We start from the raw sequence: 14432 nt of genomic DNA on the forward strand, positions 1-14432 counted from the left end.
GCATAGCTTGGGACTGGAATTGAGATCCAAAATTTTGCATATAACTTTATGCGAATTAGTCCCTCCACATCACACTCACTCCGCCGTGGCTGATGGCTCCTGGCTCCCACTTCTCTGTCCACCGATGGCGACGGCGATGACTACCTTTCCGTCTCGAATGAAATATGGTTCCTCATTTGTCTCTTCCTCCCTCTCCCCCTACGACACACACAGACACATGCACCGGAAATCCGACGTCACACTCCTCCAGCTCCAACTCCAGTTCTACATGATTGTTGTGTCTCTCCTCCCCCGCCTCTCCTCCTATCCGGTCACACCGCTAGCTACACCGATGTGACCTCATTCCCCCAATCGGTTAAGGTATGTACTAGTGTTGTAGCACTTCCCCGGGATGAATCAAGATCTGCCGGTAGATCCAATCCTTGTGCCCCTTCACTGGCAAGCATAGGTTTTTTAGATCCTAGGAGCTTAGTTAGGTAACTGTTTTCTTGATGATTGCGAATTTTGATGCCTACAGATAACTCACAAGAAAGGGGGGGGGATGACTACAGAAAGGATGTAGTTTTCCTACATATGACTCATCAGAAGAAAGGAAAAATGCCTACAAATATGATTTAGGTTTCCTTGACTACTAATTTGATTTCTGCAATGAGATAGTTCTATAGGCAAAGCCCTAAGCTGCTGAGCCCTATGTTGTTATGACTTAATTTTCTCGAGCTTCGTATTAGTATAGTTTTATATGCAGATGCTGTTCAGATCCCCTTTGCCATTTAGTTTCAACACTAGGAAACTCATCCGTGCCAAAGGAGCTGATAAAAAGTAGCAATATGCTACCCCGTACTCTGCGGGCAGAAATTTAAATGATGTTTCTGCAAGGGTTAAGTGTGCTACATCCTATCCTTGATGCAAGTTGTACAGGTTCTGCAACCTAGAAACTGAAAAATGGCCTAAGCCGCTAGCAAGCTAACAAATAGCATTCGTAGCAGCTGCCATTGCGGCAGTGGATCTCTGCCGCTACCATGTCAAGGTAGCAGGCTAAATGTAGCGTTTTGTAATTTAGCGGATGCAATAGCACTTTGCGGGCCGCAATTGCGGGTTGCAATATCACTTAGCGGGCCGTTATGTTGCGTTGCAAAACCTAGCATGCCAACAACTTAGGCCTTGCTCATGGGTAGCCCGACCTGACCCGACCAGTCCAGTGCACAGGGCCAAGCTCAAGCTTAACTTCACAGCTCATAGATTTTTTTCAAGACGGGATCGGGCTTCAAAAAGAGGCTCAAACCCAAAAAAGCTCGAGAAAACCCAGAAAAGCTCAAGCCCAGCCAAAAAAAACATTGTCGGGTCAGGATCGAGCCTAGAAGCCCGGCCCGGTGTCGGACTCAGGCTTGTGGTTTTCCCGCTGGGCTTTTCAAAACCTGGCCCGACCTTTGAATAGGTATAACTGAACTCTCTAGCCCAGCCTCTACTCCACTCACCACTCTCTAGACGCCCAGGCCCCAGACCACACTCGGTCGCCACCACCCTTGCCCCGATCGCCGCCCTGGCCACCCCTATCCTAGGCCCTGGCCGTTGCCTACGACCTACCGGCGCCTCCCTGCTCCAGCTACCACCTATGGCCTACCAGCGTCGCCTTGCCTCGGCCGTCGCAGCCTTGGCCCAACCGCCGTGGTGTCGCATGCGCCCTACCAGGCTACTTGTGCCCTAGTTGCTTAGATGTGCTCTAGCCCCTGGTTGCTCGGTTGTGTCCCGGCCCCCATCTGCTCGATCGTCGCATGTGCCACAGCTACTCGGCTGCTCCCACCTGCCTTAAAATTATGAGTACTTTTAAAATTCTGCTATTGTAATTTAGCGCCTGCAATATTGTCCGCTATCCACAATCCGCTACCCCAACACCAATTCGCTGCCACCCCGTTATAAGAACTTATTCCCAAGATCTCCTATGCCTCTCATATCAATCACTGGAACAAGTAGCCGATACGTATAATACAACAGTTATGTCATCACAGTCATATATCATACATAAAATTATTAATGTTACAGAGTTCAAAAGGTCTTCAAGTCATATGGTATATTACAAACCTGGCCTAATGGCCACTAAAAGCACAGCGAAACGACTACACAAAGCCATAGACCGCTAGGGTGCGAACGTGACTACTAAATCTACTCCTTATTTGCGTCTTCTTCTCCGATGAAGTTGGCATCTGCTTCTTCATCTGAATGATAGCAAGAATGAGCATGGAAGGTACTTGGCAAGTCTTATACTATTTCAAGGTGTTGATAGATTCATAAAGGATATCTAAGGATAAAGTTTTACGGTTTAGTTTTAAGCGTAAAGTAGTTTTATATAGAGATTACATTGTATTCTCTATTGTTAATTTTGAAATAACTTAACAAGGTAACAAGATAATTTTGGGGGGTTTCGATCCTAGGAGTGGCTACACATCGCTCCGCGATCCCTATCATTATGTATGTGTACCTCTAGTACTACACAACTCCTAGTAGATTGAGCTATTAATCTCATCCTACGGACATCTAGTCCATACACTCACTCATCAAAGACACACACACCCTTGAGTCTAATCAAAGCGTGGCCATTGCCTTTTGTATGTCTATGACTGTGGACATGACTATTCAAATAGATTTATACTTTGTAGAGGTTATACACTATACCCAGACGATATTCTCAGTCTTCAACTATTGCAAGCAAAGAAGCGAATCATATATAGACACTTCATTCATCTTTCCTTGTCGAACCATACTACGAGATACCTCAAGTGCTCCAGGTCTCGTATAGAGAGCAATCCCCTGATGACCATCGGCGTGGCTAGGGCAGAAACTCCTGCGTGAAAACTTGACAGACACTTGGGTTCTCCTAGTAGGATGCCCAGCTCAGTCGGAAGAAAGAAAAGTCAAGTTCTGCCCATACAGGACGTATGGTTGCACTGTGTGGCTTAGTATGACGGTGCAATGATTCAGTATTTATATGACCAGGGCAAGCATCTTCTGTTGGCAATGAATATCACAAAGGTAGCTCAAGCCCCCAAGAACATCCTTGTAACATCGCAAAATCTCAACAATGTTGAAATCAAAATCATTTCAAGGAAATCAAATCCAAACAAAATTCCAAAACATTTTTCCTCTCGCTCACGCGCACGCACCCGGTTGGCCTCATAGTCAAGACACGAAAATGCTACCCGCCTAACCCATGACACCTGCCTAACCCCTACCATGTACCGACGCTGAAGTCACCATCTACATCGTCGCCTCGCTGCTCCTTTTACTCTAGCATCACACGATGACAGCATCCAAGAACCTCGCCAACTTGGGCACATGCACAAAGAAAAGGCCATCACCACCTTGGCTACCGTGCCGCTTTTTCGCCTATGCCACGTGCTTCCAAAGCCGCTACATCGCCACATCCTGTTGGCATTGACAAGCCATCGCACACCGTACCACACGCAGAGATCCATCATTAGACCCCACAGTCGGCCGCTATAGCCCTCGCCTAGCTATTAAATCGCAACCGCTCACCCTCCGCACCTCACCGACACTCGCTGAGCTCCAACATCCACTTCTCTCTCTCTCTCTCTCTCTCTCTCTCTCTCTCTCTCTCTCTCTCTCTCTCTCTCTCTCTCCCCCCCCCCTCCCTCCCTCTCACTATTTTTCCCTCCGATAATAGCCGATGTCGATCCATCACTAGAGATCATCACCGACCAATTAGGCCTCACGACGAGCTTCACCCGACCACCCTTCACCTCCCTCGCCCCTCTGGCTATGTCACATCCTCAAATCCGTAAGCATGTCATTAAGCATAATCATACATTATGAGCATCATAAGCATTATATTTATTGATGAGTGCCTGTTAATTATAGTGGCGGTTTAAAAAAATTGAGTTATGAAAATACCCGATGTTAGAGTTCTCGTATAGTTTAAACCTCGCCTAGGCTTTTGGGTGAACCTAGTTTAAATTGGGTTTATCTCATTTTGTAATCGTGGCACAAAATTTCTAAGATTTTGGAGCACTGAAGTGCCTCGTGTTGGGTTTTTAAATTTGAGAGAAAAGGAAATGTTTTGCAGCAGAAAATGGTTGTCTCCCTCTAACACATGAAACCCACTAGCCGGCCCCACACCTCACCTTTTTTCCTCTCCCTTTCGCCCCCTCCCCCTCCAGCAGCAACTCCCCCTCCCCTCCACCTCACTCACTCACTCTCTCTTGCTCACTCCAACCGGCCAAAGATCAAGGAAGGGTAGCAGCTCCCTCTCCTCTCTCCCTCAAGCACTCTTCTCCATTCTCCACCCAAAATCTGCCCTCAAGAACAAGATTCGAGGTATGCATGCTATACTACTGCATTCCCTATCTCTCTAGCTTTCCATCCATCCAATTCTTTCTTGCATGCATGAAGATTTGGAGGTTTTGCCAAGCATTTTCATCACCCCTCTCTTCTCTGAAATTGTAGCACCTTGGTCTCTCTTGCACAAGCATTATCCCACTGATTTCCCCTTCACCAACGGTCACCAACCTCCGCAAAGAACTTTGGGTAAGTCTCTAGGGTTTCCATGGTAGCAATGCACATTTACTTCGATTTTGGATGGGTTTGTGAGCTGCAAATTGAAGAACAATGAAGCCTCATCGTGTTCTTGAGGCAACAGAGCTAGAAGGAATGTTTGGATGAGTAGAGCTATAGTTTGTGCTTTTGGAGTGGGTGAGTTAGATCTAGAACCCATGCTTTAGTGCCTATACATGTTTATGAGGATTGGGTCAAGACATGCAAATTTAATCGGCCTTGATTCCTTCACAAAGTTAGACAATTTGGAAGGATCTTAAGTTCCGACTTTTGTATAGAACTTCTGGTTAAACTCGAGTTAACCCAACCGAGAGCCTCATTTTTGTATAAATCCGGAGTATCCAACCAACACCAGAAGTCTTGACCCTAATACCGAAACTTTTGATTTAAGTAGAATTTACCAACCTAAGAACTCGTGTCCGTAAGAAAACCCGGAGAAGCCGACCAGATCAGAAGTTCTGATCTTTTATACCGAAACTTACAGTTAAATAAAAATTTCTAACTGAGAGCCTATATTTTCAAAGGTTTAGAAGGTCCGATCGATCAGAAGTTCCGACTTCCAGGTCGGAAGTTCTGATGTTACCCAGATCGTAAACTTCTTTGGTTCTTTCGCGTGTTATTGTACTGCATACTCATTCTTTACGCATCATGTGACATATCTCATTGCACCTCATTAATGCTCACCGTATTGCATGCGCTTTTCTTTAGAGAATGAAGGACCGGATTTTGACGCAGGCGTGATTGAGGGCGATCCGGACTTTGTGACTATTAATTGTGAAGCTGAGCAGCAAGACAAGTATCTAAGCATACTCTACCTAGTACTTTGGATCATGTGAAGTCTAATTTGACAAACTACTCTTCATGTATGTTTGCATGTAGTGAGTCAATGTTGGGTTTTATGGGTAGATCATATTTATTGCACTACCATATCTTGGCGTTGTTTATCTCTTGATCTGTTGTAACCTGGGTTGTTGTTTATGTGATTGTCAACCGAAAAATGAACATTAGTCATGCCTAGGTCCTCAGTAGAAGTCGAGCGGTGGTTTAACCATCGTTCACGAGCTTAGGGCTTACTTATTATTCACTAAGATAATGATGATTAATGGATGTGTAAGTTAGTGAGGATGAGGCGAGTTTCAAGTGGGCAATAGGGATGGCTCGAGAAGGGAGTCTCGGATGCTATAGGCCCGCTTGAATCGATTAAGCACCCATTGTTGGTATAGTTGGTTTTAGCACTTTCCGTACTTACCACATGTCGATATAATAGTAAGACAAGCTAAATACCTTATATAGCTATGATCTTTTGGCGTGCGAGTCTCAGGTGTTATTGGCATAATAGGCTTGTAAGGGGTATCTATTTTTCTCAGGGAATAATTCAAGATGATCTCCGCATGCCGAGACACATGTTCAAATGGTTGGGGCTTATTTAGGAAAGGTTGTCACATGTACCTCCTTGTGTGGACTTTAGCGGATCGTACAAGCCGAATGGTTCTCGTGTTGTGTGGGAAAAAAGAAGTACTCCTGTAGGGTGTAAGATCAATTCGAATTATCGCGCTTTCAGTTATGAGCATACTTTTATCCATTTGCATCAATCATAGAGTTTCAATATTGGGAAGTGGTGATGGTATGTTGAAAAATGGATGGTGATGTTGATGTTAAGTTGAGATGGTTCTAATAGCAGATATGATATATTGATAATCTCAAGATAGAAGGGTTTTGGCTAGATCATAGAATCCCATACTTGAGTTGAAATCGCATTTGCATTTTAAATTTATTTAACCTTTATGGCTGATTCTTTGCTATGCATCCTCAAATGCATTCTCTTTGGAGTCGGGTTATTATTAAGTACCTAGTGTGGATTAAGTCTTGCGAGTACCTTCGTACTCACACTACTTGTTTGCTTTTCAGGTGAGGAAGAATTATTTTTTGGTTACTTCACACCTGCCGATGTTGGAGGCAGGCAAGAGTAGCGTCATCTACTCAGAAGATTTCTTTTGGGGTGGTGCTTATGGGCACATAGCACCACCCATCTTTTGTCATTCTTATATTTTTTGTTCCGTTGCGTAGTGACTCTAACCCACTAGGAGATGAAACTGACTCTTATCCTCCTAGTGTTTGTTTTGTAAATTATTGTGAAAATTGTAATCACTTAATGACTTGTAATCTAAATTTATTACTTGCTCTTTATTATGTCTTATTATGTTATGCTTGTTGTAAAGGTATGTATTCCAATCTTGGACATAAAATACATATCGGGACTACCGGTATGGTATTCTGGTTAATTGTTGTAGTCGTGATTATATAAATGATCAACTTAATGATTAATTAGAATAATATTTGGATGGTTTCCCAGAGCCTAACCCCTCCCCTCTCTCCTGAGCCACCACGGTCATCAACCTCCACTTCCATCGCCGGTCGTCAATGGTGCCTCATCGGCCAAGCCGAGTGCCGAGATCCCTCACACACACACCACGCTCACTTCCGGTGCCTAAAAACCCTGCTCTACTGTCTCTCCACGTTTTCCCTCATCGGTCACCATCGCTTCCAACTCCGAATGGTAATGTTCCGATCGCGGCCCGTCAAAACTAGCGCCAACCATATAAACAATAAAAAAAAATTCAACCCGTGCCTTGGCGTTGTGTGAGTTATCGGGATGGAAAGACTTACTGGATAATTTAGAACATAAAAGAACATGTTAGAGCATGGACAAATCAGGGTTCCCATTGAGAATACCTTAGGAGTCTAAGTGATGCCTGTGTGGCATGCTTAGTGTGGAGATATCTGTCTTGGCTCAATTAAGAGCTGAGTTGATGTGACATCTTATCTAGTTTTCACAGTACAACCACTCGACCCTGTATGTGACAGGGTTTAGTCTAAACCCCACTAGTTAGTCCACTGGTCGTTCAAAGGCAGGAGTGCAACAAGAGACCATGGAGCAGGTGCAAGCTTGTCGACCTGGTTAGAGGCCTAGTTTAGGCTAAGAACCCCTGGTTACCTCCCATAGGCAACTAGTGGGATGATCCTTGATTGGGTAATGGCTTTATTTAGTCACACTGCCACGACGGTTGTATGTTGCCAAATTTAGCTTGTGTGTAAAGTGTACCACTTTGCAGATATTCGAATAGCCATATCCACGGTCACGGACGAACTACAGTTCAATCACAACAACTAGCATGGGTTGTGTGCGCTTCTTGGAATGTGAGTGGGCAAGGTGTGCCAACTTTTGGAAATAGGTCTGGCAGTATGTCGTAGGTTGCTGTTGACGGAGTGTCCGACAACATTAAAACTTGGGTCATGGTGACTTTCCACCATGGTCGAACCCCTCCTTCATTTAATATCGATGATATGGTGTTTCACAAAATCCTCCTTATGAAAATAAACCCTTGGACATGTAAACTTGGCATTTCTGCAAAATTAAACTTATAGCCGTACCCTTGTCAGTATTGTATGCATGTATTTATACCCTCGATGTAGGGCAAGGGTTGGAACTTGCTAAGTACGTTTGTACTCACCCTTACTTATATTTTTAGAGGAAGATCCAGACTTCACCGATGTCGACGGTGAGACTAACGAGTAAGTCTTGGTCACGTCTGCACTCGAGTTACCTGTGGAGTGGCATGTCCCCATGCTGATCTTGTTGTGTCCTCTAGTGTTATGGACTATGTTGCTCGCGAGCCTTTGCTGAATATTTTATGTGTTACTAGCTTGATGGATTTATTTCACCAACCCTTTTTGTATGTCTACGATATCACTTGCTATAAGACTTGTATTTACCAGCTGTTGATGCAGGAACTGTTGTAATGAAATTTTAAGCACCGGGGATGACTCGGGGCGCTTCAATTGGAGGACTACTCTACTTGTCCCCACCAAAATGGTTTTCATCCATTTTACACACCACCCGCCACATCCCACAATATACTAAGGATTCCTCATTCACCAAAGATTCGGGGCATAAGAGTTGAATGGATTAACAGTGAAGCAACATCTCCGAATAGATGTATCCCACTAGTGATATCTTCAAGGAGAAGTATTCCATCCTAAGCATGCTAGAAATTATGGCGTCGTCCAATGTTAATATAGATAACGATAGGTAAATCCTAGAGTGATATGTATTCCTGATAAGACGTTTAAGGCATGATAATGGTTTGATATGATGTAACTACTGCAAACAGTTGAAATAGCACCATACATAGCACATGCGATATTAAGTTAAGTTTTAAGTTGATCAATTTAGGTTATTGAGAACATAATCTCAAAATGATCGATGATATAGGACTTACCTTCTTTGAAGTCTTCTTCTAAACCTTGATCGAGGTCCGGATCCTCTGGGTTCTCCACGAAATCCTCCAGTTCTGCAATACGCGATTATGCTCAATCAACGGCTTATACTAGGAAAAAAATCAATTAACACTAATGGAATACCGAATGAGCCCTAATGAATATCACATAGTGATAGAAGGGTAGATCTTGAATTTTGATGAAAGAATCGCCGAAATCGAAGTCAGAACGAAAAAACCATGACTCTTGAAAGATTCACTATTTATGGGTGGGACCCACTGAACAATACTGAGGCATGCCTAGGCTGCTGGGCTGGATAACAGGTCAGTCGCTCCCGGGCTGAGCCATGGCCTGCCTTGGCCTGGCCGAACCAGCAGGCCAGGATGGCCTCATGTGCGTGTGCGCCTTGCTAGCGGAGTAGGGCGGCAAATGGGGAACGGGCCAACAACAAGAAATCGCGGTGGTTCCATGCTGGAGAGCTCATCGGAGTTGGGTTTCCGTCGGAGTCCCATGACGATAAATACACGGCAACTATCTACGTGTGATGGGAGTTCGTTTGGGAACTTCTCGACGGCATGCGATGATCGGAGCAGCATCAGACGGCAGGCGGAGTTGGTCAAGACACTGGAGAAGAAGTTGGGCAACGACTTCGTGCTATTCACATTCAAGGGGCCCTGCATCCTACAGCTATGGGTTGCTAGACATCACCACGACATGAAGGCCGCCTCAGCAGGGGGCTAGGCGATCGCCGGCGGTGAGCTTAGCGCGATGGCGAGGGAAAAACTCATGGCTGCACGCTACCGCGTGAAGAGGGGGCATAAGAGCGACAACATGCTAGCTATGAGGGAGCAGGAGGTGATGGGGATGCTCACTGAGCTCGAAAGCGGCGATGGGCAGGGCGGCGGCCAACGGTGTGATGCTTTAGCAGTGGCGATGTCTGCCCGACCTCAGCTCAGGCGCGCTCCCATTGAGCTCTTGGGCGAGGGAGGGTGGCATGAGGAAGGCGGTGAGCTCCTAGTGCTCCTCAGCCACTCGTGAGGGAGATACGGTGATAGTTAGGCAACAACAACGAAGAATGGCGGTGACAATGGATTTAGGGAGGAGGGGGAAAAGGAGGCTGGCATCCCCGTTTTATAGGCATTAGGTGGTTTCTCGTGCTCTAGGTGAACAGAGGGGTGGCAGTGTCGTGTCGTGCTGTCCTCGATGAGTAGGACGGCGATGAGGCGGCACCCTCCTTAAATTGCATGGCATGGCCGCTCTGTGTCGGCTATGCGCGTGCGGCGGATGAGGAAGCCACACGGTGTCAGTGCGGCTCGAGTTGTGTGAGAGAGGGCTGAGAGAGGGGGAGAGAGCTGAGAGAGAGGAGGGGCGGCAAGGAAGTCGTCAACGCATTTAGGGCCTATTTAGGAGAGCTCCACTCTAAATTTTTTAGCTCTGCTCCAAAAATCCACGATGAAGTAGATCTATCATGGAGCTAGAGTTGACGATGAAGATGTTTGGCTCTAGATCTAGAAATGAGTGGTTTTTAGAGGATTTGTCAATAGTACCCATGTGGCATTATTTGAGCAACTTTTTTGACTGTTGCTTTCGCAGCCATCTGGAACGATCGTGAGGCAAGCATGCCAAACCGATCGCACAACGGAATCATCATGGATGGAAAGCAAAAGGGAAGCCACGTGCAGCATTTATCTCAATCACTAAAAAGAAATGCCCAAAGCTCTTACATGATCTAAACATCAATGTAAGATTTCAAATTTAATTTTATTCATGCAAAAGAGATAGACTATAAATAGATACAACAAAAAAGTATTTCCTCGCTTACTTCAATTACTAGGTACATCCACTACAAATTTTCATTCACTATTCCACAGAGATAAAAATGAGAGCAATTTCTCGGAACAACAATCAAAGGGAAAAAACTAAAAGTAAATCTGCACAAGTATCCTATCCTCTAAGCATGTTGATGACCTTGGAACAAATGTTCATATTCAGAAAATGTTTTTGTAATTATGATAATTGGCAACCATAACTTGTTTCTCCTCCTAATTATGATATGCGGGTAAATGAAAAAACAAAGCCACATATAAAAATTGATCCTCTCACATAAGCCCTCTAACAACAATAACCTGGTAATTGTTAAAACAGGGGGTGTTCATCAATATATACGATTCTCAGTCTTGAATGACAGATTATCAGTTTTTAAAGGTTGATACTACAACAGCAGAACAAATCAGCAACCAAGTGCATTCTTCATTTCTAAATCATGACTGGCATCACTGAAAAAATCATCATTGTTTTTTCTCGATTAGTGATTTTGTGAGCACCGAGGGGCCATTAGCTATTCAATTTTTTGTCAATGTTTGACCTTAATTCCCTGGAAATATCAAGCTACCATTAGCAGCATAGGGATTCCTCCATGATAAATCAAAACTAAACTAGTAAATCCAATTCGTATCAGGCATATCGATCAATTCTCAAAGGCCTAATCCAAAATTAACCGAAATAGCATCACGAAAGGAAAAAAGGCATCTCAGAAATCATAGTTGGGTTCTTGGACGAACATGGCGGACAGTTCGTTGCGCAGCGTGCGCATTGCTGTCCCGAGATTAAGGTTAAAACCCGACCTTTGTGGATCCCCACCAGCCGTGCCGCCGTCCTTGCCCCGGTTTTAGTCTCTGTGGACTTGGTTGCGGGGACGGCAATGACTTCTTGCTGCAAGGCACTAAACAAGAGAAGGAGGTTGAGGTTGCCCGGGGCCACGGCCTGCATCGCGCGCGGAGCTGTGAAGCTTGCTGCTGCCGTGGCCGAGGCAGGTGGAGGCGGAGGCGACGCTCTAGGTTTCGCCACACATACGTCGGGCAGGTCAAGGGTCAGGCGTGCGAGGGGCAGGGGGCAGGGCGTGGAGGTATTACCCTAATGGCAGTGGTGGGCAATTACCTCTCAACTCCACGAGCATGTTTAAAAATGTGGTTCATGGAGTACCCTTTCAGCTGCTCCACTAAAATAAACTAGAAGGTGGCCTGCTCCATGAAGTTAGTTGCTCCACGAATTAGTGGAGCTAAGGTGTTTGGGAGGGCTCCAGCTCCAAACTCCACCGTGGATCAGAGCGAAGCCCTCCCATCTCCAGTTAGCGAAGCCCTCCCATCTCCAGTTGACATGCGGGCCCCGCCGTCATAACACCATTCTCCCTCCTCCAGCGTCCCGGCCCTTAATGCACCGGTCGTGGTGGTGTGGCATGAACAGTGCGATGGCATCGTGCTGGAGGAGGGAGAAGGGTGTTATGACGGTGGGGCTCACATGTCAGCGATGGAGCGAGCAGATGTGCGCGCGGGAGCTGGGCTGGGACACAGAGTAGTGGCCCAAGGAGCACAGGGAGGGTGTGCCAGGCTTGCTGGCCAGCTGGGCCACGCGGAGAGAAAAGGAGGGAGGGAGGCTTGAGGAGAAAGAAAAAGATTTGGTTTTTGATTGGGGCAGATTCAAATGGTATATTTAAATTTGGTTTTGAAAAAGGATTTAGGTTTGACATAAATTTAAATAAGAGTATTTGAATTATGACTGGGAATTGAAACTCTGACTTTGGGAGAGGATTTGAATTTAAAAGATTTGAATTTAATTTGGATTTGAGCTAAAAAAGAGTCTAAGAATATATTTGAATTAGAGAGACATTTAACTTCAAATCTCTACTCAAAGAACCATAAACACAAATAAACTAAAAAAGAAATGATTCAATTTAATGCAAGGATTAATTTTAGAAATTATTTTGGTGTTCTTTGAAACAATTTAGCCAATTAATATATTTAAATATATATATATACAAGTATATATTTATTAAAATACATAATTCATTGATTTTATATTGGTTAGAAAAAATTTAAATTGAAATCAATTTTGTTATATACTATATGCTAAAACTCATGATGTTACACCCACTATCTGTTATTTATTACGTTGTCTACTTGATATAGTAATTTTTCATGTATGCTGGAAATCTATAGGAGAAACTGGGATGTTACACCCACTATCTGCTATTTATTACTTTGGCTGCTGGATACAATAATCGTTCATGTATGCTGGAAATCTATAGGAGAAATTGTGTCCTTGTGCTGTCCTTTATGCATCTTGTACACAGTGGCAGAATCAGTGCTTCTTGAGCACTAAACAAAGCATGCGCAGCAAATTATCCTACGATGAGAGGCATGATTGATTAACTCATATTCGCTGTGATGATTTCTGTGGATAGGGGAATGTTTACTTCACACCATGCACTAGCTAATACTTTAGGTTGCGTTTGGATCTCGGAATTGGATCCAAAATTCTGGAATTGGAATTAGGCCTAATTCATTTCTCACCCACTACATGACTCGATTCCACAGCTCCCCTCTCGAAAACGTCCAGAATTGTCCTCCTCAATCCACATCGACTCGAGCTCAGGCTCCATCCGCTCCCTGTAGAACTGCCGCCTCCATCAGTGCTTTGTTGCACCCCCCCCCCCCCAGCGACTCGAGCCCGTGCTCCACCCCCTCCCCCACCTCCATCTGTGCTCCGCCTCCTCCTCCGTCTCGTCTTGTGCTTGTCCCTCTCCCTTGCCGCTACGTCCCACAAGAAGTTGCAGAGACTCCGACGGCTCCACCACCTCCCAGGGTCCAACACCGCCACCGCCCATCCTCCACCACCATCGCCGCCCCCAGGTACTTTATTTCCACCCATTTGCATCGATCTAACTCATCCTCAGAACTGCTCTCAGATCTGGTGCTATGTTGCTTGCCTTTGTTGGAACTAGCAGGGAGTTTAGAAGCAGGCTTGTTTGCAAGTACGCCATCGGCGGCAAGCACGGCAGCGACGAGGGCCACAACGGGTGGGTCTCCTGCGTCAGGTTCTCCCCCAACACCTTGCTGCCCACCATTGGCTCCGGCTCCTGGGACCGCACCGTCAATGTCTAGAACCTTACCTATTGCAAGCTCCAATATTTTGTATTATTTAGCAATTACGGATTGGTGTCTGCTAATGCTTAGATGCCGCTATCAAGTCACGGCTAGAGGTCTCACTACTATGAGCTATGTTTTGACAGATATGGAGGTTTTATTTGTTTGTATGTAGCCTTTGGGTAATTCTGGATTTTGCATGTGTGGGAATAAGGTGGGAGTAATTAGGGGTACCAAATATGTGCATGAGTCAGCTGTCATAAAATAAACCTACTGAGGCTTGCTTGTCCTCATATGCATCTCTTGATTTCCATGAACAAACACTCACTGCCGAGCCAAAAAGTGTGCTAACCTCGTGTGCTTATCTAGTTTTCTATGTCTGTAGATAAACTTATCCACTGCAGTCTGGTTCTTTACTTGTGTTTGGCCTTGAACACTAGACAAATCAACACAATGGTACTGATACACAGTTTCTGGGTTCAAGCTTTGATATTTGTTTGATGGATTAAATTTAATTCTGGATAGTTATTTTACAAGAAAAAATTGAGTAGTAGTAGAATATATAACTAAATGTTTTGCCTTTGTATTTTCATATTACTATGACCTGCATAACCGAGTTTACCCGAGGTAAGGTACAGTCTAATTATACATCTTTACAATCCACTT

At 44.9% G+C, this 14432-nt stretch overlaps 1 long non-coding RNA gene across 1 annotated transcript; it reads left to right on the forward strand.

Moving 5' to 3' along the window:
• The first annotated feature begins 13378 nt into the window (after window positions 1-13378).
• On the forward strand, window positions 13379-13913 carry LOC133909733 (uncharacterized). The gene is made up of 2 exons (XR_009908429.1): window positions 13379-13532; window positions 13628-13913. It is a non-coding gene; the product is annotated as an uncharacterized LOC133909733 (long non-coding RNA).
• The last annotated feature ends 519 nt before the right edge of the window (window positions 13914-14432 follow it).

Source organism: Phragmites australis, chromosome 2 (genome assembly GCF_958298935.1).
Source record: "Phragmites australis chromosome 2, lpPhrAust1.1, whole genome shotgun sequence".
Lineage (NCBI taxonomy): Eukaryota > Viridiplantae > Streptophyta > Magnoliopsida > Poales > Poaceae > Phragmites > Phragmites australis.